Here is a 20,190-nt window from a genome sequence, read left to right on the forward strand (position 1 = left end):
GATTAGAGCACATTTGTTCCACAATATTGCAGCCTCCTGGTTTCCTAAGGCTGGTGCGTCTGCACAGAAGGTGGAAGCAGATACTTGGGCAGCAGCCAAAGCTCTTTCCTTGCTAGCGGGCCACCTCAGTAGAGCTGCAGGTGCTGAGGAGGACTCCCCACTGCTTCCTAGTGTGGTCTGTGACCCTGCAGGCTGATGGAACAAATGCCGGTCTCCGGAAAATAAACTTATCTCATTTGGATGACAACACATACCCTCGGGTCACTAGCTTTGAGCTGGGCTGGGTCAGTGGCTCCTCCTTTGCTCCCTCTTTCTCTCTTTGTGTGTGTGTGTGTGTGTACGCTCACACTTGTTTTAAATCTCAGCATCTATCTGTAAGATTTTGTCAGAAATCCAACTTCATCCCTCTAATCTGATGTTTTCCTCTTGTAGGGGAAACAACAGAGAACATCTTGACCATAGAGATGAATAGGTAGACGCCCAATTGAATGTTGGAGAGTGAAACAGTGTCGCCGACGTATTTGGGTGGGTTTTCTCCCTCTTCAAATCCAACTGGAGTCAACGCAGAGTGAGCAACTACGCCCATTTTTGTACAGCTTACGGTTGCAACAGCTGGTGCACTATTGAAAACAGATCACATTGGACTTTTCTGGGACATCTTTAGCCTATATGTCAGGATTTTATCCATCCATCCATTGATTTTCAGCCACTTATCCAGGGTCAGGTCACGAGGTCCAGCAGCCTAAGCAGGGAGGCCCAGACTTCCCTCTCCCCAGCCACTTGGGCTAGCTCCTCAGGGGAATCCCAAGGTGTACCCTGGCCAGTCAAGAAACATAGTCCAACCAGCATGTTTTGAGTCTCCCTTTGGGTCTTCTCCTGGTTGGACGGGCCCGGAAAACCTCACCAGGGTGGCGTCCAGGAAGCATCCTAACCACATGCATGAGCCACCTCAACTGGCTCCTCCTCAACTGGCTCCTCTCGATGTGGAGGAACACCGGGTCTGCTCTGGGCCCCTCCCCGATGACCGAGCTTCTCACCCTATCTCTAAGGGAGAGCCCAGCAACCCTGCAGAGAAAACTCATTTTAGCCGCTTGTACCTTGCTCTTTCGGTCGTTACCCGAAGCTCGTGTCCATAGGTGAGGATAGGAACGTAGATCAACCGGTAAATCGAGAGCTTTGCCTTCCGGCTCAGCTCTCTCTTCGCCACGACAGATTGGTACAACGCAGCAGCAGCAATCCACCTGTTGATCTTACGCTCAATTTTTCCCTCACTCGCAAACAAGACCCCGAGATACTTAAACTCCTCCACTTTGGGCAGGACCCCATCCCTGACCTGGAGATGAGGATCCCAAAATAACCTCAGGTGTGAGTGTGAGCATGCATGTTTGTGTCTCCTTTGCACATCAGATGAATGAATGAATGAATGAATGAATGAATGAATGAATGAATGAATGAATGCACTCCAAAAATGTTTTGATTAGTTTGGTCCAATTTAGGATAACTTATTCTATGTTGGAATAGCAATTATTCTTTAAAAAGTATATAATAAAACACATCATAAAGAACATCTTTAAATAAATAAGAAATTTATTTTATTCCAACTTACTTTTAAGGTATTTTCTTTTTTTGCAAATTAAAAACAAAAAGCCACTTGGAGGTGGCCGAGGGAGCTTTATAATTGTCATAGTTTTACCCATGAGACAGAAGTTTTTATCCCCTCTGGTACCACTTTCTTTTAACAATTACCTTTATTTAAAACACACAGTTTTCCCTTGAGTCACTTTGTTCGGCTGTGTTTCTAATTCAAACTTTTAGACTTAGTTAGATTTCTCTATTTAATTTTATTTTAAATTTAAAAAGTTTCATCAGCTAAACCAGTCAGTAAGGTTTCAAAGAAGTTGCAGAATCAGCCGTGTTCACCACAAAGCCGTGAATCCCGCCTTGATAGATAACAGCGTCTGCGGAGGGACTGACCCGGCCCTGACCCCCGAGGTGAGCCCCATCACACGCAGGCGTTAGTGTGCCACCAGACGTGATGGATCACCCCTCAGATTCCTGTGATCTTATAATCACGGCCAATCACAGGGACTCTCTCTGTTACCATAATGATCGGCAATGATTCCTGCCGGGAGTATTCCGATGATGGATGGAGGCTAATGCCGGGTCCTGAGAGAGGATGAGTCAGGTCTTCAGGGCTTATAGAAAGTGCTGGCAGGCTGGCTAGTTGTTCTCGTCTTTATCATAATGAAGTGGAGATACTTAACCCTGGAGTGCACAGAGGTCTCACGGTGCCTTAACGCTGATGTTTAAGGTGACCCCCCTCTGGGAGGGGCCAATGCTTTGGCTAACCACTTTGCCAGATGATATGCTAATGTTTGTGACCTTAAACTGAACGGGTTGCTCCCACCTCTGGAGTAAAAGTGGTGATTAACTCAACACAACATCTTGTTTACGTGCCTTTTATGTGAATTTAATGTTGAGTAAGTTGGAGTCTGCATCCATAGACAAAAGCATATTCAGACATTTGTGGTTGTGAATTAAACATGTGAAATGATAATATTGTCAAACGTATACAAAGATCAAAGCCGTGCAAACTGATGTATTGCGTGGGAGCTCCGGTTACAACAAAAAGAGAGCGTCCCTTCAGCAATAGAAGGTTTAAACCCAAGGCTCTCTGCTGTATCTCTGTATAACACATGCAGCATCTCTGTCTGGCCTCGGATTTGGGTAAAGACTGTCACAAGCTCACATGAGTGCATGCATCACAGAGCAGGGGTACTCATCCAAACCCCACCCAAAAACCCAGTTCCCCGGTGCGGGGAATTACTGGGCCTCTCCCAGCTCCTGGTAACCCCTTCATTATCCACACACCAATGAATCCGGATCAGATTCAGCCTTTCTGCAGGGGTGGGTGTGTGTGTGTGTGTGTGTGTGTGTGTGTGTGGGGGGGGGGGGGGGGGGGGTTGAATTGGAAGACAGGAGCTGCAGTCCATGCATCTGAACAATGCCTTGGCCTCTTTGCTTGAAGGGGGTAGGGTTCACTTGTGGTTGGAAAACCTGCCCTTATTTTTAAGACTATCCCTGAATGATGCTTCCGGATCTGTGTCTGTTTAAGGATCATTTAATCACCAATTATTACAAAAATACCAATCTTTATGCTTCAAATTTTAATTTCAGAGTACTGTGTGCTTGGTGCAAGCTCCATTTTTGTTTTTATTGCTTTTCCACTGTCCTTCATTCATTTAAAATTAACCTCTAAATGGACCTCATCTGTCCAGAAAGAGCCCATCAACTCCAACATCCCACTCCCATCCAGGATCCCTGCCACGGAGCGCTGCTAAGCCTCACCCACCTGATCCTGTCCCTCACTGCCCATCAAACATCCTCGCACATCACGGGACAAAAGTCAAATCTGGAGAAAACGAAGAGGTAACAAAGGGATTGCATTAAAAGTAGGTAATTACCTACTGCCCTTTTGTGAGCTGCAGAATTAGATGGTTTTAATTGCTTTATCACCTGGGCTTGCAACTCAGCAATCAGCCTGATTTGTTTTAAATGAGCTGCCATGGGATGTGGTGGAAGCTTGATGGTGTCTCTCTGCCCTCCAGGTTCTGGACCAAAAAAATAAATAAATAAAAAAGTGAAGCTGAGAGGTTCCTGAATGGTAAATCGAATGTCTGCAAATGAATTTGAATCAACTCTGGCAGTCCCTGAAGCTTGCTCAGATTTTCCTGTGGCCAAAAATGGACATAATGAAACGCTCCGTTCAAAGAACTTCTTTTATTATTATTATTATGTTTTTGTTTAACAGAGAAGCCCAGCACATTAACTCCCTGAGGGTGTTGAGCTGGTGGCCTTGGGATTTGAACACCAGTGTTACCGACGCAATTAGCATATTTCTGTATTAAAGGAGGGAAGCGTGACAGTGTTTTCCAGGATGTCAGTACGTATCATTAAAAGGCATATTTTAATTAGGGACGTGTTAGTTCGTTACACTAAATGGATTAACATTGCTTGTCAAGGGTAGAGATATGTTTTACATTCAAGTCCACTGGGGAACAAGGTCTCAGTTTAACAAGACATCTTAAGTTGAGATGGGTCTTGTTAGTGGGAGCTCACAAATGGCATTTAGACAGTTTAATATTTGCAGAACGTGAAGGAGCTGTGTGAGTGTAGGAAATCAATTATTATATTCCAAGCAATGCAATCAAGCCCGAGCAGTTTTTGATCTGATTTGCAAATTGTAACAATTAAATCATTTAACTCTGGACGTTTAACTCTGGTTACGCTTTTATCATAATTTGCAAAGCAGACCGTCTCGTCGTGCTCCGTCTTTTCAAAGTTTTTGAGGAGAGCTTTAAAAGTGGACCGCTCGACCGTGCACGTTCTGATGATGCAGCGGGTGTAGGTTCTGCATGACCGTTTGGATCAAAGAGTGGTTATCTCTCGTATTGAGCTGTTCTCACCTCTGTCTTCTCTCATTATGGGTTGGACAACAAGAATTTCCCTCCATTAAGCAGAACCCAATCTTTGGGTCAGCCATCACAGAACTCCTAACAAGCCAAAATGCAAAAACAAGGGTCGAAATAAAATAAATAAATAAAACAAGACACGCATCTCTTGAATGTCATAGATGCCAGAGAATTGATTTCTTCCCTGTTAGTGGGAGAAAATGGGTGAGAAACTACTGCTTAGCCAGAGGTTCTACTAAATTAGATTCACGTTGTGTGTTCAGTCAGCAGTCAGTCAGCAAAGTCAACTTGGACTGGGGGTGAAGTAAGCACATATTTGTATAAATTATTTTTTGTGTTGTGAATGAATGAATTACTCCGAACTGACCATCGCAGATCAGACAAGTTGTTTCGATCCTCTCATGAATAACGGCTGGTTTTTGGAAAAGGTATTTCCTGCACTGAAAAGGCAGACTTTGTTATTTTTTTACCAGTAAATTTCCCATGAATTTTTTTCCAACAAGTCAGTGAAAGGGCTCTTTGAAGATAAACAGTTTTTATGTTTGTTTATTTGACTTGTGTTTAACTATTTCATTAAATAACAGTTGCAATTTTATAGATTTCAGTAAGATCTTACATACTTGTTGTTTTCATCTCATTTGGTGATTACTAAGGCCAAAAATTAATTAATTTATTTATTTTGGGTGCATGCACAGTTTCCTTAATTTTTATTCTTTGGCCCAATTGACAAACAAATTACTTACAGGGGATTTGCTGCCACTTAGCAAATTCTTTAAAAGTCCTGAAAATGTGATTAGATTAAAGTTGCTGTCCGGAGTTTTCCCGTTTCAAGAATTACGCATGATTTTTTTTTTAGAAATCAGTAACAGTGACTGTCGTATCACGTACTGTAATATGATGTAAGAACTATGTCTTCTTCTTTTTTTTTGCTAAGCCCACCCCCTTTCCAAAAGAGCTCCGTGCAATGTGAACTGAGCGCCAGTCAGCACTTACCAATAGCGTTGGACTATCGTTTACATACAGACATCAATCACTGAGTGTGCTTCCACGTTTAAGGTCGTACCTCAGTTGATGCAGATTTGGCGATCTTTCTCATGGACAAGCAAGTCTTTAAAATATATAAATGTAACGCTAGAGGAGTACGGAATATGGAAATCAAACTAGGTCATGGTGTGACATGCTTGTCAGCCACTAGATGGTGCTATCAGGTAAAATAATCTAGACAGCTACTTAGTAAAATTTACTAAAATGCAAATTTTAGGTTGGTACTTACAAAATTTGAATTTGGTTTAATTATCTTGATAATTTACAGTTGTGATTTCATTAATGTTTGTTAAATCTTACATAACTATTTTAGCTAGTGTTTACTTGGGCCAAAAATCATTTTTTTGAGTGTGTGTATCCATTACACACACACACACACACACACACACACACACACACACACACACACACACACACACGCACGCACGCACGCACGCACGCACGCGCACACACACACACACACACACACACACACACACACACACACACACACACACACACACACACACACACACAATTGTGATCATCAGAGATGTGAACCATGCTGCTGATTCATACCTGCAAGAGCTTTGGTGTAGAGCATTTTTTATCTGCAGCAATACAAGATTGTTCCAGGCATGCCTGAATGTAAACATAATGCCAAAGCTGAAGAATTTTAAAATCACACTAAAAACAAAATTCGAAAACTTTCAAATCACTTTCTACTTTGCCTCATTCCTGTTTAGGTGTAATGTCCTGCCTTACTTTGCCAGTTGTTGATTAAAATGTTGACTTTTTTGCTGGCTAATAACGTGATTAATGTAACTGAATGTAAAAGGGCGTAGCTCAGCAGCACTGCTGATCACTGGAGATGGATTAGGAGAGAAGGCTTTCAAATTGAATACAGTTCTCCCTCCTCAGCTTGTTAATTGTGCCGTTTACCTCTACCTGAGTCAGTGACCACTGCTATTTAGTCTCTCTAATGATGATGCACAGTTGGACCCAACCACAGATAATTAAAAAAGCCTTCCCAGCACCAACCCCCCCATCTCACCCTGTCGAGAGTTGGTGTTGCATTGACAAGCTGCACTAAGGCAGATATTGAGCTGTCTGATAGGCTGCAGGATCATGTAAATCCTTTAAATGCCTTTACCTGGTGGATTCTATTGAGAAGCAAGGTACAAATTCACAAGTTTCTGACTGTTCATCATGAAAAGTAATGGCTGAACTTAGTCATAATGTCCCTTGTTGTCTCATACACACTAATACCAGATGATTTTCATATATATACTTATGAAATATGGTCAAAATGTATTTCTTTACCCTTGAATCAGTGGATTATTTGGATCATGGAACCAGGTGTCACAAATGAACTAGACAGGGTAATAAATTTAAGGTTTGGAGGTTTTTATTAAATGGACCACAAAGCTGCCAGACAAGATGAGGTCATGTCAGCAAGAAAATGTTGGCACCAGGTGAAAAAGAGACTAGGTTAAAATAACAACAGATACTTTTTTTAAAACTTAACTTTAACAATGATCTCAGTGATTATTGGGTTAAAAACCCGACCAGTTATGTATTTGACACTTCTGCATCCCTCTGCTGACCCAAAAACGGCACTTGATAGTTTTGTGGAGTGGTGCCCTAGGGGGAGCTCTATACCTGCTTAACTCATTAACTGCCATTGACGACAAAAGTCATAATTTTTAATCCAACTGTTCACTACCAAGCAGAAAATTCATGTGTTGGGAGATCTTTTTAGGCTGTTGCTGTTAAAAAAAAGTGAGGCGCGAACCGGAAAAGCTTCTGCCAATCACAATTTGACAACGGATTACGAAAGAACGGTTAACGCTCGAAACGCACGTGATTCTTCCTGATGTAAGAGGTGAGTCTACTCTTTGTTTTGTTAGTTTTGGCGTTGACATCATCCTAGCACAACCTTCTGTGACTCTTAAAAAAACAGTGAAGAAGCTGAAAAACACTGGCAGCGAAAGGCTTTTCTGATGAGGATTCAGTTACCAGTTAATGAGTTAAGGTTGTTAGCTGTAATGCTAGTGGTTATAATTTTCAGTTTGCCCATCTCCGATAGAAAACACAAGAGGAAAAAGAAGAAGTCAACTTTTTTTTTGGCATCATGGCAGAGCCTAGAAGTAAAATCAAGAGGATGATGTCTTTGGAGGAGATGCAAAGTGCTGAAACCGGAGTGTAGAAAGGCCTACACTAGTTTGAGGGAGCTAAAGGAGGCTACAAAATCATGGACTGGTGGTGACCTGGCTTTGTAGCTACTGGACTTGTAAGTAATAAAACATTTTTCCAACCGTGTGAATCTTTTTCCTTCGTTGTTTATTTTGGCTCATGTTAGTGTTTCCTTGTTGTTAGCGCTAGCTACAGAAGGGTTGTTTATAACAGGTGTTATTTCCACTTTCAACCAGTAGGCCGGAGGAAACTGCTCACTGTTATTTTAAGTTTAAAAAAGAAAATTTCTTCAAACAAATATTTCTTGAGTATTGTCATAAAATGAAAGTCCTGAAGATCATATACAATCGACATATTCCTCACAAGAAATATAACAATCTATGTGGTGATAGTTCATTTATCTGCTGTCAGCATCTCAGCTTACGGGGCTTTAAGAAAGTGTGACCGCTACATACTTTTATGAATAAAAATGTTGTGTACCTTTAAACCTTTTAAACATGTGTTTTCCATTAAAAGAAAAATGTTTGTGTCCAAATGACTTCATGTTAGCCCTTGACATGGATCAGAAAACACATCTTTATTCATTTTAGTGTATTGTGTCAATGGAAAGAGCATCAGAAGGCATGCATGGAACATAGATCAACTAGTTTTACCAGAAAAATAAAATGTTTTGTCTTTTATTCCTTGAGATCATTATTGATTGCAGACATTTCGTATTTCATTAGAATTATTTAAAACAAATGTCTCAGAGGAAGTCCTGATAATTCCAACCTGATAAATATGAAAGGTAGGGATGCATTGATGCCACTTTTTTCCAAGTTGATACGATACCGAAACTTGGATCTGAGTACTTGCCAATACAGATTACAGATACCGATACTTCTAACACACACACACACACACACACACACACACACACACACACACACACACACACACACACACACACACACACACACACACACACACACACACACACACACACACACACACACACACACAATTGGAATGAATTGGAAAACAGGTTTTATTTTCTTCTCTGCTTTGAACAGGAGAAGACTGTGTGGTAGTTACAGAATTAAATACATTGACAGAAATTATCACAAAACTGAAATATTAGGTGAACACAAATGACAAGTTACAGTGAAGCCACTTTCAGGCAACTGCATTGGTATCGGTTCCTGGTATGGGCCCGGTATCGATGCATCCCTAATGAAAGGCTTTAAAATGTCACATTTTCAAACTTTCTTTCAGCTCCATTCATTTTTGCGTCTTGATTTAAATAATTGCAAAATCTATTTGTTTAAGTTGAAAGGTCGTGATACCACAATAAAGTGATTAATAACAAGGTCAGACTGAAGAATATCTGTTACCCTCTTTTTAATCATTAATAAAATAATCGTGATTAACAATACAAAGTAATGGTTTTTTTATTTCCAGTCATTTTCTAACACATCAAATGTTTTCATATCCATAGTTGTGGCCTGTTGAAGCAGCTCTACAATAAGGTGCATTCTCAGAGATCTGTGAGGAGGAAAAGCTGTGAATTACACAGCTTGCAGTCCTGAGTTTCTGCTGAAATAATTAGGAGAGAGAAATCTTTGGCTTGTGCAAACTTCCTTCCACCGCTGCAGAACAAAAATAATAAAGAGAATGTGTGTGAGACAAAGGCAAAAGACCCCCATGGTGCCTGGGTCTCTGCTTCCTGTCATGAGTATTCCTGCGGGGTTTCACATGACAAAACGCAGAAAGTTGTTTTGTCCCCATGCCTGTCACGATCCACCCTCATAACCGCAGCTGTGTGTACGTGTTCACGTGTGTGAATGCATGTGTTGTGCACTTGCACACGTGTGATTGTGCTTTTCCCTCACTCTTCTTTTTTTCTTCTAATTTTGTGCTGGCATGTTGTCTTGCTGTCTTCCCTGTCATCTTCTAGCCTGGCACCTGCTCTCGTGTTCCTAATTAGTCTCATTTATTTAATTATATTCTACTGCAAATCTCTCCTCTTTTTAAACGGCGTGTTCTTCGTTGCAGGATCCTTCTGCTCTCTTACAGAATGCAGAGTCTGTCAATGTAGCGTATTGCTGTTGTAGGTTAAATCACAGAGAAGGCTGAGTTGCAAAAAAAAATGTTTTTGCTGGATGTGTTTGCATCCTCTCAAAATATACTTTTGGTAATATTTTTCACGACTAAAATTATATTCCAAATGACTGTTTTTCTTTTTTTTATTTCACTTTCAAGATAAGCTGACAACCAGCTGACTCACAAGCAGAATCTTCTCAGTAAGCTGCAGGAAAACAAGTCAAGTTTCAAGTGTGGTGAGTAAACAGAAATCAGAAAAGCACTTTACTCGTGACAGTTGGCCTAAGCACCTCTTTCTTCTCTGTTAGCTTTTCTGTTCCATTTGTCAGGTTCACTTGGGCTGGATGCCACTGTTATCTATTAGGTGTATTTTCACTGTGTTTAGCTCTGCAGTGAAGCACTGAGTGGAGGTGAACAAGGCAGAAGTGAAAAATAATCAAGCTTAATGGTCAGTGATAACCCAGAAATAACGCCTCGTTTGGTTGTTTACTTTTTAAGCTAATGAGCTAATAAGAAGTCAAATTCTAGTCTTATTTCAATGATTGTTCAGATAAAAATATTTTCTACATTTTTCTGAAAGCCAGTGATGTTTTTTTCTCCACAAATAACACCAGAGGTATGACCAAGTCACTGCTTTGCATGTCACAAGTCTTTCCAGTCAAATCTCGAGTCAATTCCAAGTCAAAGACAACCAAGTCCAAGTTGAGTCCAAAGTCAATGATGTGGAAGTCCAAGTCAAGTCCAAGTCCTTAACTTTGATGTTTCAAGTCATAATCAAGTCATCTGTCCAACTTCAATTTAATGATGATAAATAAATTCCAGAAATAAAGCTTCTTAAAGCTTCATTTATTTGCTCAAACAAGCAGAAAGTGCAACTGAAACACATCATAAACAAAGAGCTGCTGCATTTAGCCGTACAAGAACAAACCCTAAACGAAGAATGATTTATGATTCATGTCCATGTCGGGCCACTTTTGTGCTACAATATTAAATATGCTCAAGTCATCAAGTCAACAGATGCAAGTCGATTCAAGTCTCAAGTCATTGGCATTCAAGTCCAAGTCAAGTTGTAAGTCTTTATAGATTTCATCAAGTCATGTCAGAACTTATTAAAATAATGACTAGAGTATGACTCGATTCCAAGTCATTTGACTTGAGTCTACACCTCTGAATAACACGAGCCTGAAGGAGTTCTGCTGTGTTGTGGAGCTGCTAATGCTAACAGTTAGCTTCTAATAGCTGAGATGCGCTCTGCTATCTCATGTTAGCTCAATCAAAACAACCTTCCCCACTTCCTAGCCAAGAACTGTATCAGAATGTTTACTGTGTGAAGTGCCTTGAGACAACTCTTGTTGTGATTTGGCTCTATAAAAAAAGATGGCTGAGTCCATGAAAGCAAATTGTGATGTAGATCTATGGAATCTGTCATGCTTTAGAATAGAATAGAATAGAATAGAATAGAATAGAATAGAGTTGAGTTGAGTTGAGCCCCATAGGCAGCCCTAGGGGGCGCCCTTGGCTGATGAGGTTCCAATGGATAATTTTGCTTCAGCAAATGATGGTCTAGATTTCCAGGCTACCATTAGCTACCAAAAGATAAAAAAAAAAAAAACAACTGGGAAAAACTTTGTCAGAAAAAGCCACACAGATCTATGCCACACTGTCAATTAACAGTCGTGGGCTCCCGCAGCTTGACTCATGATCGGGAACGGCTGAGTTAAATTTTTGCTGCCAGAATAGAACAGAGAAATTTCTTGGCTAATAGAAGCTAACTGTTAGCATTAGCAAATCCAAAGCATAGCAGAACTCCTTTAGGATTGTGTAATTTTTGGTGATGAAACATCAACATTAAAGAGCGAACAGAAACACTGGAAAAGTTGCATGGCTTGTATCCAATCAGAGGTGAAATGGCCAAATTTCATGACTATTAATGGGAAAGACTCCAAATCTTGCTGTTTTCTGACCCACATTTTTCCAGCTAATGTCTACTTCCTGAAACTGGAGCGCAGAGTTTTTATCCACAGACGACTCACAAGGTATTTATTTACAGACCACAGAAGATTAATTGAAATAATGAGTGAATGAGAGCTTTAAAATAATAAAAGAGAAAAATCTATTCTGATTTCAATGATTGTGAATATTTTACACACTTGTTTGGAAGCCATTTTCATGCTTTATGAAGAGTGATAATCCCTTAAATGTGCGTAATATAATAAAATGTGGGGGTACATAAGTGAACAAGCCCATCAATGAGCAACAGTGGAAACTGCATTGAATTTCACTTCCTGGTGTCGGGGAAGAGCTGCATCCAGTCACAGGCAGCCTCCCAGCTGACCCTCATCCCGTTTTCCACGAGAGGATCATGCGTCTAAAGAAACAAAGTCATAAATAATTCAGAGTTGTGATGAACACCACCCAACGTAGCCACAAAAGACAGTGACAAACTCTTGGCAGCGACAGCACTATGGCGGCCCGGTAGTATTTCTGAGCATAGCTCCCTGTACATTGACCATATGGACGTGATAATCACCCACGGGATGAATCAGCGGATTCTTGATCTGAAGCCCAAAAAAATAAAAAATCACAAAACACCTTAATTAGCTGGTGTTGATTTCGCCCTTCAGAGAGCTAATTTGTCATCTAAAGCACAACAAATTCTGGCAAGATTTTTCTATGTTGGACTCATCAGATTAGATGGAAAATGTAAAAAATCTAAATCTCCTCTGATGGGTAACGGTACATCTGACGTAGCAACGGTCTCACACTGAATCCTGTTACACATCAACAGTCAATTATGATGCAATCAGTCCGAGTTTGTCTTGGTTATTTCTTGACTAATGCATGCAGCCATCCTGAAATTATTTGGGACCGTGTTTATTCCCAGAGATCCACACTTCCTTGTAAGGTGTAAATAATTGCTGCCCTCCTCGGGAGGTTTAACTAGCATGAAGCAGTGAGTTGAAAAGGTCAGACGTGTTCTGCACGCCAGCTCTAAAGTGGTTTATTAGCATCCCGACGACATATTCAGGAGATCGTCTGAGACATAATTACCTGGATAAGGTACAGGTGAATACTGCGTTTGGGGGAGAAGGCAAGGTTGGTTGGATATTGGCTTTGTCTCCATTAACCTGGAGCATGGTGTTAAAGGATCTGTTTGTGGAGAGAAAATGACAGCGAGCTGTGCTGATGAGGCCAAACGGAGACAGTTAAAAGCCCCTCGCTGCATAGGAGAATTAATAAATAAAATACCAGGGGAGCCCCTGCCATGCCTTCGTCTATGACAGGGGCTGTCTCCAGTGCGCTAAAGCATTAAATGGCCAATTTCTGTCAGACTAACTTCCACCCCGCTTTCTCTCTCTCCCTCTCTTTTATGCTTGCCCTCTTGTCTCCACCGCGCTCTCGCCCTTCTCTCCCTCATTCCCTCCCTCGCTTCCTCGTTTTCTGGAGTGGGGCTACTTTGCTCTCTTTGCACTGAGTTTTTCAGCGACTGATGGCTCTAGTTCATTTCTGCTGAATTAATTGGTCCCTGAATGAATTCTGTTGACAGGGCAATCCATCATGTGTTTGGCCTGACAGTGACTGGGTGTTGGGTGGCGGGGGTGGAGTTGTTGAAGAGTGTGTGCGGGTTTGTGTGTGTAAGTTCAGGAGGGGGCGTTGGCGGTGGTGCTGGTTTTAGTCTGTGTGGGGAGCCAGTCAGAGGTGGTGGGGGCTGTTGATTGGGGCCTTCCTTTTTTTTAAATTTTTTATCTTTCTTTCGTCTTTCCCTCCACTTTCTCTTGTCTCGAGGTGCAGACGGCTTGCTGAGCTGCTTTACCACAACAGTTGGGACTGAAACAAATCAACCCCCTTCTCAGGCCGAGCTTCTGTCAGATACGAGACATTTTCTCAGCTTGACAAGGCCATGCAGGTCAATGTTACCCCGTTTTACATATATTGGCTTTTTGTTACTCCTGTGCACACTTCCGCCCCAACCAAGGATCCCTCCCAACTCTTGATACACAAACACACCACCACAATTTCCCCCCGCAGCTCCCCAGCTCTTGTGGAGAGTGACACAACAGGTAGAGGGGCATATTTGGCGCTTAATTACACTATGTGTTACACAATGGCCATTCAAAAAGATTATTTAGCTTCTAAAGGGAAATTGCTTTGCACTGCTGACTGATCTAACGGGAACGGGGATAGTAGAATAGCATATAGGTGGCAGATGAGGCCTGGGTTGAGGAAAAACGGCATTTCTCCAGACAGCTCTTTGAGTGCTCATTATTCTAATTGCGAGCCGTGCTGCAGTGCAGGATGTGCACATGAGCCGGAGTTTTCTCTGAGCTTCAACATGGAGGAGACCTCTTTAGGCTGTGTTGAGTCAATCAGTGCTCACTCATTACAAACATCACAAAGTCATGTTCTTGTCGCCTGGATGGTCTCACCCGCCAACAGTGAAAATAAGCTCATAATCACCGCTCTGTCAGGATCGGGATCATCAGAGACCAGGCCCGAACAACTCGACTTTCCCCGCAGCAGTGAAAACATCTCAGCCTAAAGCGATGATTTTCAGTAGCCTTCTTCTCTGATTCAGAGACTTAACACACATTTTCTTTTCGAGTCACTTTAGGACCCATTTAAAAGGGAAACATTCAAGTTTGACTTGTAAATAAGCAAATACTCGCATATTGTGTTAGCTGACATAATGCTGGGTTTCTGCAGCACTTCGTCTCCCTAATACAAATTCATTTGGGATTAACAGCGTTAACGAAGGCAGCATCGAGAACAATTCTGCACCCGTGCAGCCACTAATTAAAGCTGCTTCTAATGAGGGCTTGTTGATTGACACAGGAGGGTTGGCCTCTCCCCTCACTTGCATCAACTATGACAACCACATGATGAGGCTGATGACAGGCTCCCATGCAGGCGGATGACAGGACATCGCAGCTAGACCACCACCACCACTCCTTGTCTCACAACAATACCTCACAAGAATGACAACACCAGATTCGTCCCATCTTGGACAGTAAACGCTGAACTGGTTTTTACATTATTTTTACTTTTAATATGATTTGATTGATTCAGTAAAAAACATGTTCTGAGCTAAGATCAGTTTTACAATGTTTAATCAGAACACCCTTTTTTGCATTAAAGTCTTAAAAGAGGCCAAGAATGCAGTTTATCAGCAAACTAAAACTGATCTTTGAGCCTCTATAAAGCATATCAAATTTTGTTGGAGCTTAAAATGTCCCAGGAGCCCTGACAACTGGCCAACAAAACCATACATAATAAGGTTCATTATAAAAATACGTGTTTTACCCGCCCACTTCACCAGTGTGTGTGTGTGTGTGTGTGTGTGTGTGTGTGTGTGTCGGGGGATTTGAAGAGAGATAAGTGAAAGCAGAAACAAAACTACAATTGGGGTTTCTCAGTAAGTTCCCACTCAAATCTTACTAAACATTGATTAATATTTTAACAAAAGGCTTTAAAAACAATTCATTTTTAGACTACACCTACATTATTAGATTTTTTTTGCACCCCTACACATGTTCTGTGTTCAATTTTGTATACATTTTGTTATTTTGTGTTTTGTTCTTTTGTTCAATAAAGTTCTGAAAAGAAAACAAAAGTTAAGACTGGACCACAAGCTGTGGATCTATCTGACATGTATTTATAGTCTGGATTTATACTGGTCAATTTCTTTCCTCTGCATTTTTTACTGTCCAAAAACAATATTACGCTATATTAAATAGACACTGGCTGAGCCCTAGAACCAAGCGGAAAACAACCGCCTGTGATGAAGCCTGTTTCCCATTAGAACCGTCCATAAACTCATCTATTTGCTCTGCTGATACTTGCTGACATGTGATTGGCCTTTCCTGCTGCCAGTCCACGTTGTAAACAGGACATGCTTACTTTTCTGCATGTAGTTTTGCATTCTAGACATTGCATAAAAGAGCCTCTGGGCTGTACTTACTGTAAAGATCCACAGCTTTGACTTTTGGCATGATACTTTTGACTGCCCAAGCTGTATCTATTCAACAACAACGAACATTTGGGTTGACATTCTAGGTTTCTTTTAATAATTTCCTATATGTAAAAAGTTTATAATGAATTGTTACATCAAATGTAAATTTTGTAGACTGGGATGAGCAGAATGCTGTACGGTATGTATTTGTTCAAATTAATTAGTTTTGTTTATCATTTTAAAATATTTTATCGTCATGAAGGCAGCAGAAAATGCAAACAAAGCAGAGATACAGCTACACTTGGCATTTTTAGTTCACAATCAATCATTTTTGGCAATAAAGCAGAAAGAACATCATCAACATAATGACTGAGAATAATTCTCTTCTCTTCCTTTGAACAGACATTTTAAAAAATATTGAATATAGGCATTACCAGTTGTGGTATTCACACATATTAAAACAAATATGAAGGTACCAGGCCAAGTAGAAATTTGTGTGATGAAAACAACCAAAAGGAAAAATGTGTGGAAATGCAAAGAAGACAGTTTAGCAGCAACAAAGAGTGTTGTGAACAACTTCCAAAGCCAAAGCAAATCACATTCGTATCAACATTTTTAGATATCTTTAAAGGTGTGGAACACTGAAAACCCATGTTTTATTTGTTATTTCTGATTATAATTGGTCACTCTGAGATTTTCATGTAGGCTGAACATGAAAATACTCTCAAACACCAATTTCCTGCGTTAGCTTTTGATAGAAAATAGGCCGTGAAACTCAAGGATTTGAAAATCCTGACAGATCTACATCACACTGTCACTTAACATTGACGGACTCACCCATTTTGGCTCGCAATGGGGAAGGTTGTTGTTGGTTTGGTGTCTGGGAATCGTCATTTGGAATTGTAGGATGTCCAAGGAATGTCCCGCATTTCTCACCTGTGATTGGCTAGAAGGGCTCTCCTACGATTGGCTATTTCATGTAAGATGAACCATTTCCCCCTCTGCAGAATTTTTATGTCTGCAGCCAGATCTTGAGTTTTTTTTTTTTTTTGGTCCACGTGGCAGGGGTGAGGAGTGAGCACCACCTCACCCCTGCCACGTGGACCTCAAGGGATAAACCATCAACCCTGCTCAATGGTCAACTTTCCTCGCGGGGTCAGCCATACAGACAGTGAGAGGGTTAAACCCCTCCAGGGGTCTCCGGAGCCCAGCGCGGACCTCCCTGACCTGGTTCCGACCGATGTGGGCTACAGAAATCCCGTCTTTTCAGGCACGGAGATAGAGGCGTTGTTTCTCTTATCTGGAAACCCGTGGACTCGATGTCCGGACAGGCTGGAGTTGGTACAGCCTTCACAAACTATAGTTTATCTAAATGAACACAATCCAAAACTAGAAAACACACCCTGACTCAATAACATGACCTCTCTACCCTACAACTACCCACTCTCCACACTGAGCTGAGGCAGTGCCTAGAACTCCCTTTGGTTACGTCAGAGGTTAAAATTTAGAAAAAAGAGCGTTTTTAGAAGCTTTGCTGAGAAAGGCCACTTTTTACTAGTAAATCTCTGCTGTTATACATTTTAAAACAAAGTATCCACAATAAGCATTTCAAATAGTATTTTTTTATATGAATTAGAAAAAATATTGTAACCTGCAATTTGCTCTTTGACTGGTTCTGGCATTTTCCTGGTACACAATAACATCAATGCAATATTCAGTATGTGTTCAATACCTGTGCAATACCAGATTTACATAGTATGTCTGTGTCCCTTACAGTATGCTGCATAGAGAAAGAGACCTGCTGCACACATCTGGGCGAAATTGGGCAGTTTTATCATATTTCACACCCAGGTAAGCCACATATGTTTATCACAACACACAACGACACACAGGACAACAAACCAAGCACACACACTGACACCTAAGGACAATTTAGAGAAAACAATCAACCTGACAGTCATATTTTTGGTAGGGATGTCCCATTCCAATATCAATATCAGAATATTATTGATATCGGTGTGGAGCGACGGTGGCACAGGAGTTAAGTGCTCGTCCCGTAGTCGGAAGGTTGTAGGTTCGAGCCCTGCTCAGACTGTCGCTATCGTTGTGCCCTTGGGCAAGACACTTAACCCACGTTGCCTGCTGGTGGTGGTCGGAGGGACCGGTGGTGCCAGTGCTCGGCAGCCTCACCTCTGTCAGTGCGCCCCAGGGAGGCTGTGGCTACATCGTAGCTCATCACCACCAGTGTGTGAATGGGTGAATGACTGATTTTGTTGTAAAGCGACTTGGGGGGTTCCAGGACTCTAGAAGGCGCTATATCAAATACAGGCCATTTCCCATTTACCATATCGGACTGCATCAAAATCTCCAACAAAAGCAGTCCATTAAGGTTCACATTTTTGCAACTAAGTCTAAATTGTCTTTTTTTCATACTTACTGTTGCTGGCTCTTATTCTCTGATTTAGTAATATCACTTGATCAAGCCTTTTATACATTCCACACTAAGAAATAGGTAAAAGTATGTACGATATTTGTGCTGATATCGTATCCGATTGTTATTGGTATCGGTCAATATTGAAGGCTGCAATAACGGTAACGTATCGGGACATCCCTAAATTTTGGACTGTGGGAGAAAGCCAGGTACGCGGAGGGAAACCACGCATGCACAGGGAGAACATGCTAACTCCTTCCAGAGAGACCCCAGGTTGGGATGTAAATCCAGGACTCTCTTGCTGCAAGGCAACAGCACTAGCCACTGCACCATTGTGCAGCCTGTGTAAAACACAACATAATAAATTATATTCTGAGGAGCTTGAAGGTAAATCATCAAAAAAATTGAAGTGAAAATAAAGTAAATATCTATTCTTATGCACTATTAACTGAGAAAAGTAAAAATTCTTTATAGGAAAATGTTTAAATAAACATTGTTTGCATAAAGCTGAGCTCTGTAATAGCGAACACTACGTTGGGTTATGTCAATTTGATGAATATATCATAAAGTTTACTATATAATGCTATAAAATAACCAGTTTAATTTTCTAAAGTAGTGTTAAGTGACGGTGTGTACTTGATAGGGGCATACCATACCTAAATTATTGCAATCAAGCAGTATTTTTGTGTTTGAGTAAGATCTTACCAATGGATGGCCATTAAGGTAAGAAATCCCTGGGTGTGCAACCTCCAGCAAAATGACAAACACATCAGACTCCCTTTCATCACTGGCAACAAGCAAAAAGGTAAATGTGTAAAACAATGTTTATGAATGGCCACAGTTTTTTAACCATTTGTTACAAATCAGTAAACGCATTTTGCCCTCATGGGCTCATGTGGAAGGAGACATGGCGTCTTACATGGCGTCACCCAGAGACTTAGACCCGCTTCCATGTATTTTAGACTTAATTTTATGGTTATATGTTACAAAGCCGACAATATTTTTCAGTAACTCTGCATCATTTATTTCATTTTCAAAAACATTTTGACGGATATTTCCAGAGATTAACGGTAAAAACTGCACATTGTCACGTTAATGTCAGTAAAATGCAGACGTCCTAAAAGTGTCCCTGAACTGCGCTTTGCTTGAGTTTCCTGGCTTTAGATCTACACAGTTGTCTTCAGACTGTGTCCACCCAGCTCTAGCAAACAGTCCTATTTGACTGTATATATTACCAGTGACAGACATGAATCACGCCAAAGAGGCCAAGCTGAGGGGCATCAGCGGGCCAAGCTGACAATGAGGGTGAAGTGTTTGAGTAAATCTCGCGCCTGGCCCGTTTGGCCCCGTGGCAGGGGCCTCTCTGCGCTGCTTTCAGAAGCCCCGAGGATGACAGGTGCTTTTCGTAATGCTCAACTGATGAGAGCCAATCAGTGTGCTCCTTTCTGCTGGTGTGTGTGTCTCCTCTCCCGTTGTTGTCATCTGGCCCGCTAAAGTAAAGATGAGCTTGACTGACAGATGCATCCGGGTTCACAGTTTATTGGTTTCTACGAGAGAGCCAGATATGCCAATTTAGACAGGGTGGTGACAAAAAAGTTCCCATCTAAATGGAATAATTTTACCACTGGGAATTCTCAGCTGGGAGAGGAGGGAGTGCAAGTGTGTGTGTGTGTGTTTTATCTTTTAACAAGCCCTGAATGACAAACACATAGGACAGTTAGGGGCTGACAGAAACAGCAGCTTTTGATGCTTCACAGGGGATCCATGGAATAAACAATAGGCAGGGGAAGCGCAGAAATTGAATTACAACTGGCTGCGTTTGAGTGTTTCAGCAAAGTATAAGTGAGGCAGCAGCAGCGTGATGTAGCAGGAGGAAACCGATGCATCATTAAATACACTGGAAGCCTAAAGCTGGAGCAAAGCTTTCCTGCCTGCAACTGTCTAGTTTCCTTGTGTAACTCTCATCTGTCAGTTCAACACACACACACACATGCACATGCACACGCGTGCGCACACACACAGACACAGACACACAC

Source organism: Nothobranchius furzeri, chromosome 12, assembly GCF_043380555.1.
Source record: "Nothobranchius furzeri strain GRZ-AD chromosome 12, NfurGRZ-RIMD1, whole genome shotgun sequence".
NCBI lineage: Eukaryota > Metazoa > Chordata > Actinopteri > Cyprinodontiformes > Nothobranchiidae > Nothobranchius > Nothobranchius furzeri.